We start from the raw sequence: 16,810 nt of genomic DNA, 5'->3' as shown, positions 1-16,810 counted from the left end.
AAAAAACAGTAATTCTTCGCACTTTGTCAGAAACATAGGTAGTTAATTTTCAATTCTTTAGTCCTTTAAGGAAATCAAGAGTTACAAAGCTGCCAAAAGTAAATCGAAGATCCAATTTATTTATTAGTGTTTAACTTTAAACACGAGGAGCGTTTCAAAGTAATTCCACCTATTTTTTTTCGCCCAATAGATCAGTGGGTATTGCAAATTGCAGCATGATTATAACAATATTAATGCAGCCATGATCTGAATGTTTCATCTCTCTGTTGCAAATATTGACTGTGTGAGACTAAGGCAGTACCCCGTGTTATAGATGTGCGTCAGAAACAGCCATACGTCGGTGAATTCCTGGCATAAGTACATTGAGAATGGTGATGACACATATATATATATATATATATATATATATATATATATATATATATATATATATGTATAAGTAGAAAAGGTTAACCGTTTTAATGATATAATTTCTGCCTTCGTAGTTCCCGAATTTTTTTACTTAAAAACATTTAAGACTTATTTTTGAAACGGCCCTCGATGACAAATCTCGTTCTAGACGCCCATGCACAGCCATCGTTTATAGCTGCCAATAATGCATTGATAATGGTTGTGACTATGTAGAAAAAGTCGCCTGCTTTAATGACATCACTCCAGACTTCATAGGTCTTCAACTTGGAGTTAAAAATAATAGTAAGCTTCACTTTTGAACGACTCTTGTATAATGAGAAAAATGAAAGGAATATTTGATCCATTCAAGACTCATTTACTCAATTCACCTGAGATTCTGTTTCCATAGAGATGATGAAGAACAAAGAGAGAATAATATTCATCTTCCGATGACACAACTCTACATCAATACACACGCACTCGTTCACGCGTGATGCAATTTCTCTCTGTTTATCTTGGCATCGCTCGTTTTTGAAATGAGGCTTTCGGGCCGACCACCAAATGTTAAGTGCTATTAAAATTGCTAACAGCGATAGCAATTACATGACCACGGATTTTTGGCATGGGCTCTTCTCTCATCAACATCTTAAGTTTACGTCGAAGTTATAAGAGCTTTGGTTGTACATGTTTGAGTGCAACGAAATTTCTCCGCCTCTTGGGGACTTACACTCGGCCACCGCCACTAACCCGTTGAACAATTATAGATGGTTATCATTACCATGGACGCCAGTAGATGTATTATTTATGCGAACTGCAGTGTCTTCCATTAACGTCTTACTTACCAGACATATAACGGCAATGACACGGAAAGACAAACTAGAAAATCGTATCTTACTGGATTCACTTTCTCTCTGACTCACTGTTTTCTTACGGAAAAAGAGGAAAATTTTATTTGAGTGCTTTCACAATATGAGTGATTTATGCAACGCTATATATACATATATATATATATATACATATGTATATATATACATACACACACACAGAGGATGAACCCCCCCAAAAAAAACAAAAAAAAACAAAAGCTAAATGGAGGCCATCAGAATATACGCTGTAGAACGGGGGGGGGGAAGACCAAAGATCCTAGTGTTTTGATGTGATGTTTTGAATATAATAAACTAGTTATGATCAAAGTTCCATTTCATTCGAACAAAACACAAAGAAACTGGGCCTAATTAGAGTTGGGACCCGTTCTTTTTGGGTCACCCTGTGTATATATACATATATATATATATATAATATATATATATATATATACGCACGCTCTTCCCCATTTAAGTGTACCAAATTGGTAAAAAGGAAAATTATTCCTAACTCGCATTTAGGTAAAAATGTACTTTCGTATAAATAATTGAATTCATTCTTACCAAATCGCAAAAAACAACAACAAAAACAAATAACTAACATTTACGTAAATCGCGAGCGGAATAACCCTTAGGTAGAAGTCTACGCCTTTTCCTATGGGATCTAGAATTCAAATCTTGCTGGATTCAGCCACTCTGATGAGTTGTAAACGACGAAATATGTGTCAGTGGATAATTATATTTTAAAAACAATATATATATAATAGCAATATATATATATATATATATATATAATAGCAATATACATATATATAATAGCAATGTATATATAATAATAGCAATATATATATAATAGCAATATATATATATATATATATATATATATATAATAGCAATTACGAACAAGACATAGTAATATGTTGGTATTTACTTGTCGGTGTAATAAATAGACAGGATTGGGGGAGGTGTTAGATGTTCATTATACCGAGGTATTTCGAAGCCAAATGTTTCTCATAAAGACGGCGAGGAGACTAGGTTGCGAATATTTCAATGCCAGATTAAGCTAAGATTGGAGGATATTAATGCATCTGGTATATAGGGGTATGATGTCGCATGTAAATGTTTGCAACTTATCTCCTCTTCTGATGAGAAAAATTAAATTTCGAAATACCTAGGTATAAAAAGCATATAATACCCCCCCAAATTTCTGTCTCCTTATTACACTGACACATAAATCTATGTATATCAATGTCTTTTTTTTAATTGATATTATGATTATCACTACTAGATATTTTGAGTTTTACACATCTTGTGAGGTCTAATCTTAAAGCTCTATACATTTCTTTACCCTCTTTATATATGAGAATTTCATTTTAGCAGAGACGACGAAAAAGAAACTATCAATGTTTCTTTGTTAATATAAAATCGGCGCAGAAGATAATTCCGAGTAGAAATTTTATTTAAAACTGAAAAAAATCTTTATTGATAAGGCTAGCGACATTTCTCCAGATAGCTTGATTGAAAAACGATTCGTTAATAAACTGCGTTTTTGAAATGTGCCTTGTTAAATTTTCAGATTAAGGAGAAATATTAAAAATGTTAAGAGCAATGGTATGAAACCTGGTTGGATTGATGGATTGATACTCTGCTCTGATGTAAGCAATGTTTGATGTATTATTGTAATCTTAATCGGAAGACAAAACGTTGCCTGAATTAGGATAGAATGAGAATTAATGTTTCACCCTCACATATTTTATGTTTATCTGTAATCGGTGAAACCGATCATTTTTTAATCAAATCGCTTAATTGCATGCTCTTGTTTGGGACCAGTAATAATCTTTAGAATTACTTAGTTTACAATACATTGTAGCTTACATTGCACTGTAGAGAACTACTCTTGATTTTATAAGATTATTTTTATATTATGGCGTGAATTAAATTTTAAAATGCAGAAGTCAAGTTTCCTGCTTCAATTGTACAAATATTCAGTTCGAATGCGTTCTTATCATACCAAATAATCTACTATTAATTTTATATGTCAGGCCTTTCTCCGTGTACTGTGATAAAACTTCTCAAATGCTCTTGTGATGTTAGGCTGTATAAGGTGTTCACTTTAGTAAACAACGCAAGTTTTCTCTTTCATCGGATTTTTTTCGATTATCGATACTTATTGAAGACATCTCGATGTAAAACCTATCAAAGGACACTGCCAGGCGCAGAAAGATTTGTGTAAACTTAAAATAAAATCGATCCAGCCGTTTAGGAGTCTATAGGAAACTAACTCGCACAGAGAGACGAAGCTCCTTTTAGAAAATAGTGGAGATATAGCTATAGAGATGTTAAAAAGCTAATTTATTCTAATGTAATTATAAAGATTTTATAAGGGTTGGTGCAAAGATTTTTGCCAATTCAAAATTTCATCTTGTAAATTAAAAATAGCGTTTTTAAAAAAGTTTCAATGACAACCTTCGTTTTTTATAACTTCATTCCATCAGTCAACGAGCTTATAAATTCCTTGTAAATTTTTTTTAGGCTCCGATGTTAAATATGCATCTATCTCGTGTTAATTCTCCTTTGCCGATGTTAACCTCAGGCTATTTAAATGGCTTTCTAGTCCTTGAAATAAACGGTAACCCGCGGAGGCTAGGTCAGGAGAATGTGCTGAATTGGGCGAGAGTTCCCAATCAAATTCCCACAGAAAGATAGCCGTGAATTTTAATGATGGAATATGATTTTGGTTCTGGTGACTAACGAATGTGAGAATATTACTAAACCTGGATGAGAACATTACTAAATTTGACGAGAACATTACACATTAATCATGCTGATATGTTAAGCAATAAAAATAGGCATAACATAAAGTATAATAGATTATAATTCTCTGCCTACAAATTGGAAAAAAACAACTTTTGCACCAAATCGATACATGTTAATAATAGATCCGTAGTATCTATAATGTTTCTGTAATGATCACGTATAAGCTTGAAAAATAATCGATGGACCTGAAGAAAATTTGGCGTGCAGCTTCCTGAACTCGTCGAATATGTCATGCGAGAGGCAAAACCTGTAAGTGTCCAGCACCGACTCCTGCAGACGTGAATATCAGCGTCGTGAGCTCTCGGCCTCAGGGCATTAGATCACCTATGGCAAAAGCGGCGCTTCAGAAATTGGCCTGCGAAGCCATTAACGTAGCCACATTTGATCCTTAAGGCATTCCTAATCGAATACGACGGCATATCGTAAATAATAAAACAGACATATAATTCCCGGTGTCTACGTTCCTTTAAAAAAATATTACCGAGATTTAGTTTGATCTAGATATCAAATGCTGTTATGAGGCAAGACGATTTGCTCTTTTCAGAAATAATAGACTTATTTAGAGATGATAAATATAGTTACATTTAAACATCGATGTAACGATTTGTGGCAGTTATGACCGCTCATACCCGAATCATGATGTGTACCTTTGTAACATACTAAAGCTAATGGACTTTTTTCTTAACTATATCATTGTTTGCGTGTGTTGATTGGGGCCGATTTGCAACACAACAATAAAATACATACGAGCGTATAGTTGCTTCTGGAGCAGTTTGGTGAACTATCTGGGAATATCAAGAGCAATTTTTACCTAGCTATGATCATCTGATAGTTTTACTATACAAATACATGAAATTTGGTGCAAAAATACGCTAGTTAGTATTTGTATAAAAGAGTAAACAACCACGCTGAATGTATTACATTTATATATCCCTATAAAGTTGAGCTTTTTTTATTACATAGGCATCACCACTTATCAAGGCCAAGAATTCACTCGAGGACAAGGGTTAAAGAGTGTACAATAGAAATTGGACAATATAGTAACCGTTAGTAATGGAGATTCGGTAAATGTGTTAACTTATATGGAACGGCTCATCAAAACCTTGTTTACGTTAGACTCGAAGACAACCATATTGTAGTCAGCTAATATACATTTATATCTGTAACAACGTTCTTTTGATAATTGTATGTGTACGTATTTCGGTCAGACAGTAACTAATAAGCCTGGAGAAGAATGTTTAGTTTTGTATTTTAGCTGATTGCACTCCAGTCATATTAAAAGAAAATTTCGAAATCACTATTATATATTGCGACTAAAATAATATTCAATAGATTATTGGTTCTATAAAAATAAATAAAAAACTTTCAGAAATTAAAATATTATACATGTATTTTATGAGCAGGTCACAGCGGAGGGGAATTAGTGCATATCGATACCATACAATAATAAATAATAAATTAGATTCATAATAATAAAAGATACGAAATCTGCACGAATTAAAATACATATTTAAGCGTATTTTATGATCGGGCAACGCCGGGAAGTCTGCTTGTTTAAGCCTTAAATTTGGAAACTATTATTTTCAGCAAGAGTGATTCTCTTTGTGCGGATTACTAAACTAATTTAGGTTTACTATTTCTTATTAATTTATGCACAGTTTCTATGTCATTATGAATGTAATTTCTGAAAAATTATCAAACACTCAAATATTTACATCATACAAACAACTGACTTGCTAGGGAAGTAACCCGATATAACTTAGTCCACAATATATTGTAGTCTACCTTGAGCAGTAAAAAAATTATTTTTTTATAATATTATTTTTGCATATATAATGGCTTTAATTAATATTTAAAATGCAAATGTCAAGTACGATAATTCATTTCTGCTCTAAACAGAAACATTCATTTCGAACGGCTCAATCTCATACCAGAGAACCTATTGTTGCTTATATGCCTGTCCTTACAGCTTGTGCTGTGGCAATGGCGTTAATTAAAGTTTAAAATGAAAAAAGATCAAGTATCATGGGTCAATTCTAAACAGAAATATTGATTTCGAACGCGTCCTTGTCATATTAAAGAACTTGTCTGGTATTTCTGCTTGTGTGGAAATAAAACTTCTCAGATGCACGTGTGATGTTAGGCTGTGTAAGGTGTTAACTTTGGTCAAAATCTTCTGTTCCTTCTTTTATCGGAGTATTTTGATTATCGATAATCATCGAAGACATTCTCATAAAAAATCTATACAAGAGGCGCAAAGTGGAGAATTTAATAAAAATCAACTCAGCCGTTTTCGAGTCAATAGGGAACGAACTCACATGCACGGACAAAGTTCTTTTTAAAGAATAGTAGATGTACTGAAATACGGCATAATCACGTTGGCACACCGGTTCCCGTGGATTACCGAAGTTAAGCAACGTTGAACTTGGTCAGTACTAAATAGCTGACCATTTGGGATTTCTAGGTGGTGTATGTGTTCCCCGCTTATTTCGACATTGTTTCTAGTCGTTCTAGAATCTCCTTGCTAAAGTCAAGCAGTCCCGATTCAGAGAAAATGAAGTTGTCGATTGCGCAACCCTTACGTCACAATTACACGCGCAGCTGCCTTTACTGGGAGTATACCTTGTCTTTTAAGACTGAGCGGAGGCATCGATATACCGAAATTTAGTCAGCAAGCTTTAGTCGGAATACTTCATTATTGTATGTGAAATGTAAAGAAAAGGATCACTTGAAACTTGAACATTTCTCACGCAAAACTCCGTCTTGATTTCCAAATTCAAAACTGAACTATGGTGTTAAAATAACGATCAATCAATTGTAAAACATTAAGTAATATATGCATAACACGATATTTATATAATTCTATGACGTTTTCCTTTATTTTCTTAGATATGCAGCTCTTATTTCGCTTACGTATAAAAAACTCATAAATAAAACATTGATAATGTTATTGTGCTTTATATGTTTTCTTATTAAACTGGAAAATAAGTAAAATTCATGTGGAATAAAATATGGAGAATGAAGTTTAGATTTATCATTTATCAAAAAGTACAACTTGAAATAAAAGAAAAAGGCGAGAAGGAAAGATAGACAAAAGTGAGGAAAACAGGAAAAAATGATGTTTCTCAGTCAAAATTATATTTAGCAATACAAAAAGGAAAAGGGGCAAATAATAAAAGATAGCAGGGATAAAAACAGTAAAGAAAGCAAAACGAGACAGAAAGGCGAAAATGCAGAAAGCAAATGCAAAGAAGACAAACCAGAGAGATATAAATCAAACCAAATAGAGAAATAACATTGATCCAAATAGAATGTAAAATAAATGAAAACGGAAAGCTTTGAGAAAAAATGACGTATTGGAGAAATGGTTTTTAAAAAGACAGTGGACAATGTACAAAACGAGACAACGAAGAGTAATATATATATATATATATATATATATATATATATTCATGCTTGCATGCCTTCTCGCTTCCAGCGAACACCGCTGGCTAAACTCGTGGTGAAAAGGGAGCAGATACGCACGTCTTCCCTGTTAGTACATAGCTTTTCCATCATCAAGACTCCTACAGTGCGTCCACGTTGGCCACACTCGGTAACTGCGGCCCCAGGCTAAACTTGTAGGAGATCTCGGAGTAGTAGATGAACCCCAGAGCTAATGCGTTATGGCCCACCGATGTGTGGACATGCCCTGGAACACTACCAACCCCTACCCCACTGTCTTGTGGGTGCCCCTGGTTGGGCGAAGATTTGGGGAATCAATCCCAAAATCAAACACTACTGCTTTGTGGGCCTTACCACAGCAAAAAAGCTAAGAGATGGGAACTCTGACTTCAAATCCTACTGCTGATTTGAAGTTTTCCTTAAAAGGCTATGGAACTTCATCCAGAAAGAAAAGGCGTAGTAGCAGACACTATAGGGCGATTGTTTACCTCGCTGAGATTATTTTCGGCCAGAAGCTGAAGTCGCCTCTGTTGCCAGTCATCGCGGACTCGCTCAACTGAAAATGGGCATTGGAGGTTCAGAGGGTGTCTATCTGATGCACAAGAGATACTGCACCTAAACTGCGCAAGCAAGTTTGGAGCCAAAGTGGAAAGTCCCATGGTAATGAAATGAGACTACGCCATCACTAAGGGAGAAAGCACTGAGGCCCCAACTAGTCATCGTCAAGACTGGCGAATTGCATGAAGACACACACACACACATTATATATATATATATATATATATATATATATATATATTAATATAACATAAGACGTAAGTAAACATCCAAATAAAAACGATGACAAAAAAATGAAAAAAAAGCCTAGCAAATCAATACAGTGACAGATGCGTGCGTACTTACAAACTACAATAAATGGGTGTGTGAGTTAATAGGAATCTGATTGCCTGACTAGCAAAGACAGTACCACGTGCAAAAGCACGAAGCAACACTAATTCCATGCATTAGCCTGAGGAATCCCCACGAGGATAAAATGCGGAAGATTCGGTCTAGCTTTATTGCTATATATATATATATATATATATATATATATATATGTATATATATGATTATGTGTCAGGTCATGTAATGTGCTACTGGTACCATGTAACACAGTACTACCTGCCTCATGGTCGGGTCACCGGCGACTAAACTGGTTCCCCCACCAGACTTGTTTGGTGAGGAGGGCGGCTAGTCTCCCTGAAGGATAAAGAACAAGACCTTCCAAAGGGCGAATGAACTCTTTTTCTGGGTCAACGGCCAACTAGCACCGTGTATATTTTTGTGTGTGTGTGTGTGTGTATATGTGTATTGGGGTGGAGAGGGCTCCCGTAAGCCGTGGTGAAGGCAACCTTTCTAGGAGAAGCAAATCTCTGATTTAAAAAACCATAAAGCGGGAGACTATTACCCGCATTAAGCTGGTCTGCAGTTTAATTTGTTGCTGGCTATCTTGCTCTTGCTTGTTGCTGGATCTCAACATTTTGAACCGAGAGAGAGGCTTAGCTGTCGTACAATGCTAAGACTGTAACATCACATTTGTATAGATACTCCCTCAGGCATTTGGGCTCATGGATTTTAAATGTTTGAGGGAGTGGCACTCGTCTGACAAGACGTTGCAATCATCATCATCATATATATGATTAATGTAACATCAGCTGAAGTCGAAAGCGAAACATTTTGCACTCCAGTCTTATTCGTAACCGTTTGATCGTTCCATAACTGGATAAGAAAAGTTAAAAATAAGCTGTTAATGTTTATTTGCGCATGTAATTTTTAAATAGATAGAAATGTCCGATCGTCCAAGAGAATATACAAGCAAACAAGCACGGATACTCAAACGGTCTAGCGCTTAATATTTGGTCTGATGAGGCTACAGGGGAGACAACAAAGCAAAAAAAAAACCCTAAGCACATTCATCCCAAGACAGCAAAACTTAAGTTGGCATGTCAGGACAATATATACAAAAATGTACGTAAGTTTAGGCATATTTTATTTGTTTGAAAGTAAATTCTATTTTTATTAATTGTCATAAAATTTTAACCATAAAAACCTTCTAATGTTCATATAGTATCATCACATAAGAATCGACGATATGAGCATTCAAATATTCAATTTGGCTACCAGTATATATGTATATATATATATATAATTGCAAAAAAAAGAAAAGAAAAAGGTGGTATATATAAGTTCCACATCTCAGCGGCTATTAGCCAGAATTTAACGAAGGCGCGTTGGAAAGGTAATGACTTGCTTTGTGTAGTGCACTATGTGACATTTTCTCCTTAAGGTGGCATCCATAGTATTTTTAAAAGTTTATAGAAATAAACAACCAATCATTAGATTTTAACAAACTAAGTTTATTTTTAACAGCGTTTGCTTAGTTTATGTAAGAGTACAATTCGCTCTTTATATCGCACATTAAATGAGTCAACTATTGTTTTTGTTATCCAAGGTTTGCATTTCAATTAGGAAATATCTGATATTTCTCACAAAACCCCTGGCCTTGATGGAGGGGAGACTAAAACTTTCTGATATGATTTCCAATGATCTGAAAAACCAGCAAGGAGAGACTTGATTTCAAATTCTTTAGATTATTTGCTGAAATAAATATGGTAAGTCATTTCTATATTTCAATTGATATATTTAACATATTTATTTCAGCAAATGTATAGACAAGCATTAAGAATAATCTAAAAAAATAGAACCAATCTCACGTTGCTATTATTTCAGATCATTTGAAATCATATAAGCAAGTTTTAGACCCCCCATCAAGACAATCGGTTTTGTAAGAAATATTAGATATTTTGTAATTGAAATGCAAATCTTTAATAACAAAAGAAAAACAATGATTGATACGTTTAATGGGCGACATAAAGGGCAAAGTTTACTCTTTCCAATGCCAGATATTTTGGGGAAACTATATATATATATATATATATATATATATATATATATATATATATATATATATATATACTAGCAAAAGTACCCGTCGTTGACTGGGTTCAAAAACAGCCTACAGAAAATGGACTCTGATTTATGAAAGTATGATAGGCTATGAAAAGGAAGGGCTGTAAATTTGGGGGTATCAAAACCAAAGCAAAATATGATGGAAGTAAAAATAAAATAGATAAACCCCATAATTTATTATACCATACCTGTTCACACTGGAACACTTATCACAATATTCTGTGGATCTATATTAAAAAACCTTGTTAAACTTTTTGACATATTTCCATTCTATGGGGGTCAGATGTGAACGAACATCCCATAATTTTATTATACCATATTTCCTCAAACAGAAACATAATTATCAAAGTATACTTACACAGACAGATATGAAAAGTCTTTATTAAAGTTTGTGCCTATTTCCATTCTATGTACGCCAGGCGCGAACGCAGACCCTAAAATTTTATCATAATATCCCTATTTAAGTAAAAAAATACTTATCAAAATATTCTTATGTACATCTATATCAAAAAAAACTTGTAAACGTATTTTTTTAATTCTTAATTTTTTTTATTTCCATACTTTGTGAACCAGGCGCGAACGCAGACCCCCACAATTTTAAGGAACCACTGTCCTGCCAGATCAAACATACCCATTCCTGTGTCTCGATATATCTTCTATCATTATATGTAATCAGTTTTTTAAAATAGTCAACCATATAGGAGCCTATTCATGACCAGACACACACACATCCAGCCTTATATTATAGATATACATAGAGAAAGAGAGAGAAAGAGAGAGAAAGGAGGGGCTACAATATATGGAGAAAGAGAGAACAAGAGATATACTATATAAAGGGGGAAAGGGAGAAAAGTGGAAGAGAGAGAGAGAGAGAGTAGGAATAAAAGCGAGAAAGGATAAAAGTGAAAAGTTGAAAATTATATAGAGTGAGACATTATACGAGCCGCAGATAGATAAAGAGGTAGACGTGCACATGCGTAAGTCGTCAAAATGTAAAAAAAAAAAAACCCCAAAAAAAACGTGGAGACAAAATAGGCAATTACTGCATTTAAGCGTCTTCCCAAAGCGAAATCAAACAGACACGGGTCAATGATTAAAAGAAAAGAAATTCAGCCATCGAGTCAGCCGTTTGTCGGCATGTCCGTACTAATTCTTCAAATTTTGTGTTGCCATTATTTCTACTTTTTATGCCTTATTTATCGCAGCGCCCTATGATCGTTGGCGATTTACATCAAACTAACAAACATAATGGAAAGTAATTGCTTGCAATACTCTCATTCTGGTTTGATTTTTTCGCTTCGCAAAACGAAAATTAAAGAGACAATTTTCGCGTTCAAAAATGCATGAAAAACAGAGGTCCATTATTTTGTCTTCCCCTAAACCATCGCTAACAACGTATATTATTTTATTTGTTTACGGTTTTACTGATTATATTTTGAAATAAGATTGGTAAATATTCATCAAAATACGCATTGAATGATTCCTCCTTAGCTGTTTTTTTTTCTCTCGGAAGCAAAGTCCAGAGATTATGGATAATTATTCAAATTTTTTTTTTGTAATCTGCGGTATGTCGCTGGTTGTGTGTGTACAATTCTAGAAAGTTCACCTTCCAACTCTTTGCTTTTTTTTTTTTTTTTTTAGATGAGTTTAGTTTATTGATAATCGCCCGAGACACTCCTACCTGTGAATGCCAACAGCGCTACATATTTTGCAGGCCAGAGTAAATTTCCTGATCCTTGTGTTATATTATCTCGCCATGGAAAGGATAGAAATAAAACACATCGAACGGTTGCTTTTCTTGTCAATTGTCACGTGTCCTGTTTCGTCAATATGCATCCGGTAATTTTTTCAAATCCTGTTCATCGAGTAACTCCGTTTATCCCTTTCTGTGGACACAAAATCACTCGGGTTCTGATGTTGATCGATAACAAATATTTATTTAAAAAGAAAAAGCTGTCGCAGCAAACATCAGACTGACGATTTACTTCAGTGTGTGTGCCATAAAGATATAAAGACATGTTTTTACTTTGAGTGTAATAATTAGTGCCAGGACAACAGCAGATTCTTTTCTTTGTTTTGACTCTCGAGTGTGTATCCGCGGATATCTTATATGCTTTTATATAGTGATGTCGTTCTCGGTTGATTAACTGTGTCGGATATATATTCGAGAGTCACAGCAATAAGACTATTCTGTTGTCATAGCCCTAGTAATCTTTTATAAAGGCCCAGAGTCAAGTTAAGATTAATAGTTACGTATTAACTAAATGGTGAGACAATATCAGTCACAGTGGCACATTGATAGGACGAGATTATCTTAATAGATGACCCAATAAGAATTTATTCAGATTAGACTTGAAAACGACCATGTTATAGTCAGATGGGAACCAAACAACTGGTATTACGTACCAGATATGCTCAGTTCTTGGAAGGAAAATCTGTTAATAGAATTTTCGTTTAGTTTGGAGCAAAGATAGAGAGTGATGAAAGATATTGGCGGTGGTTTTAGCTAGGCGAGTATTTGGTAATATTTTTGCAAAGAAGAACCACAGTGGATATCAGTCGAACACTTTTTTGTGAATTGTACTTTGAGCCAATGCTAAATTCAATATAGTCAGAATGAGGTGAGGAAAACCCATGACACATGATTTTGACGTAAGATGGACAGTAGCGAGCTCAAATATGGTTGCACATATATTCAGAAAACATGTCAAAAAACATGCGACTTCCCATTTCCTGTATGTGAGCCATTGTGGAATCTGATATCCACGTTCGTTCTGATCAACACGTGCGTGCAGAATTACAAAACCATAAAAAATTTTTCAATAAGAACTGGAAATAGATTTGGATGAACACACGAGCCATTTTCATAACTCTTTTGTGCGTATCGAGAAAATACACGAGAAAAATCTATTCATACGGAACACAATATCAGATTTAGAAGAAAAAACAATCAATTGATATTTTTTATGATTTTGTTTCGCTTTCCATTGTAATTATTTTTTATACTAGGGGTCAATACTTATAAAGGATATACGTTAATGAGTGTCGGATAGACTGTGAGACAATGCCTTGATGATCGGTAATGCTGATAATTGGGTATGGGTTTCATTATTTAATAGGACGACTCAACAATAAATTATTTGCATTAGATTGGAAAATAACAATGTTATAATCAGTTGGATAGCAGCTTTGCGGTATTGTGTTCCATGGACGGAAAGTTCTAGTATATAGTGTAACCCTGATATAAGATACTTCTCATCATCATATCGCTCTTATATCTGGGTTACACTGTGCATTAACGCAGACTCGATTTTGGGACAAGATAAATTCTCTCTTCTATCCGTTTTTCTTACATTGTGGTCTTTAATGTCAGGGTTACACACACACACGCACTGTCTCTGTGTGTGTCTCTCTCATATATATATATATATATATATATATATATATATATAAAATATATTTTAGTCATCGACATACAGACCTGTTTCGTTGTATCACAACTCATCAGTGCCGCTAGACTAACACCTCTCCCAAGCCGAGGATCGAACCTAGAACCGTCGTGATGACAGTCGGCAGTCCTACCCCATTGACTACGGAATCGGTGGCCGAAATTAACCTGTCCGAACGATTATTTAAATAAACATTCGTCCGCTACTCGTAGAGGGCTCAAACGTTTGTTTGTAAACAAATCGCGAGCTTCGCATTATTTCAGCTAAATTAAGTAGCGAGTAAGATAATTTACGAGAGTGCTCTACCAAAGAGGGGAGCTTTTATAAAATATATTTTAGTCATCGACATACAGACCTGTTTCGTTGTATCACAACTCATCAGTGCCGCTAGACTAACACCTCTCCCAAGCCGAGGATCGAACCTAGAACCGTCGTGATGACAGTCGGCAGTCCTACCCCATTGACTACGGAATCGGTGGCCGAAATTAACCTGTCCGAACGATTATTTAAATAAACATTCGTCCGCTACTCGTAGAGGGCTCAAACGTTTGTTTGTAAACAAATCGCGAGCTTCGCATTATTTCAGCTAAATTAAGTAGCGAGTAAGATAATTTACGAGAGTGCTCTACCAAAGAGGGGAGCTTTTATAAAATATATTTTAGTCATCGACATACAGACCTGTTTCGTTGTATCATAACTCATCAGTGCCGCTAGACTAACACCTCTCCCAAGCCGAGGATCGAACCTAGAACCGTCGTGATGACAGTCGGCAGTCCTACCCCATTGACTACGGAATCGGTGGCCGAAATTAACCTGTCCGAACGATTATTTAAATAAACATTCGTCCGCTACTCGTAGAGGGCTCAAACGTTTGTTTGTACACAAATCGCGAGCTTCGCATTATTTCAGCTAAATTAAGTAGCGAGTAAGATAATTTACGAGAGTGCTCTACCAAAGAGGGGAGCTTTTATAAAATATATTTTAGTCATCGACATACAGACCTGTTTCGTTGTATCACAACTCATCAGTGCCGCTAGACTAACACCTCTCCCAAGCCGAGGATCGAACCTAGAACCGTCGTGATGACAGTCGGCAGTCCTACCCCATTGACTACGGAATCGGTGGCCGAAATTAACCTGTCCGAACGATTATTTAAATAAACATTCGTCCGCTACTCGTAGAGGGCTCAAACGTTTGTTTGTAAACAAATCGCGAGCTTCGCATTATTTCAGCTAAATTAAGTAGCGAGTAAGATAATTTACGAGAGTGCTCTACCAAAGAGGGGAGCTTTTATAAAATATATTTTAGTCATCGACATATAGACCTGTTTCGTTGTATCACAACTCATCAGTGCCGCTAGACTAACACCTCTCCCAAGCCGAGGATCGAACCTAGAACCGTCGTGATGACAGTCGGCAGTCCTACCCCATTGACTACGGAATCGGTGGCCGAAATTAACCTGTCCGAACGATTATTTAAATAAACATTCGTCCGCTACTAGTAGAGGGCTCAAACGTTTGTTTGTAAACAAATCGCGAGCTTCGCATTATTTCAGCTAAATTAAGTAGCGAGTAAGATAATTTACGAGAGTGCTCTACCAAAGAGGGGAGCTTTTATATATATATATATAGTAATTTATAAAATATATATGGCGATTAAGCTACACTGAATATTCGGCGTTTCATCCACTCTAGGACTCCTCAGGCTTATGCGCGAATTCTGTGATTGTTTATCGTTTTTTTACATATATAAAAACAATAAACAACCACAGAATTCGCGCATAAGTCTGAGGAGTCATACAGTGGATGAAACGCCGAATATTCGGTGTAGCTTAATCGCCATATATATATTTTATAAATTACTAACTAGCTCTACCTACGTATTGAGCACTTTTGAAGTAAATACTTAAAGTTTACGCATAAATCTATACTTTCGTATATTAAGTTTATGTGAGTAAATTAAGTAGTTATATATATATATATATATATATATATATATATATATATAGAGAGAGAGAGAGAGAGAGAGAGAGAGAGTAGTATAATAATTCTCCAAGTTCCGTTTTCTCAGTTGTCCAAATATTATAAGTTTTTTTAAGGTAAACATCTGATGAATACGTGACTAAATATGCAGCAATAACTTAATTTTGCAGACTTGTTAGTTGCAATACAGAACAATAATAGCTTTTAAAAAGTAATAAATGACAAACTGAGAAACTTGATATTTGGAACTTGCGGAATTATTGCACTACATATGCTCTGGAATCCAATAACATCCACTCATTTAGGTTGGAATTTTTTTCAAACTTTTTGAATATTTACAAAATTTATATATAACAAAAAATTGCATTACAAAAAACTTTATAAAAAAATTATCAATCCCTTACAGTTTGGAATATACAAAGCGAGTACAATTCAAATAAACAATTAACACACACACACACACACACACACACACACACACACACACACACACACACACACACACACACACACACACACACACACTTCGCGAGTTGTAAAACCGATTGATCGACCGTAGTTGAGGGCTTTCCTTGTATTTTCATTTATGTCATTAAATTATTCCTCTTATAATTGATCCCATGCCGATAGTATTAAGCGTTATTGAAGCAGCACTACGAGGGGCGTGCAATAAGTAATACCCCTGACCCATTTCCAGTTGTCTGATCTTGCTGAGATTTTGCATGTGCAATGATTTATATCTCTCCGGGTTATGTGGCAAATTACAGCTCTGAACTAATTGTGGTTCTGATTTACAGGTGTTTGAACTGAGTCAGGTGTGAAATGGGGTCTGTTGAATGTCTAGCAGTGATCCGGT

The sequence above is a fragment of the Euprymna scolopes genome, chromosome 4 (assembly GCF_053919585.1).
Source record: "Euprymna scolopes isolate OS-2025 chromosome 4, ASM5391958v1, whole genome shotgun sequence".
NCBI lineage: Eukaryota > Metazoa > Mollusca > Cephalopoda > Sepiida > Sepiolidae > Euprymna > Euprymna scolopes.
This window is presented reverse-complemented; position numbering follows the sequence as displayed.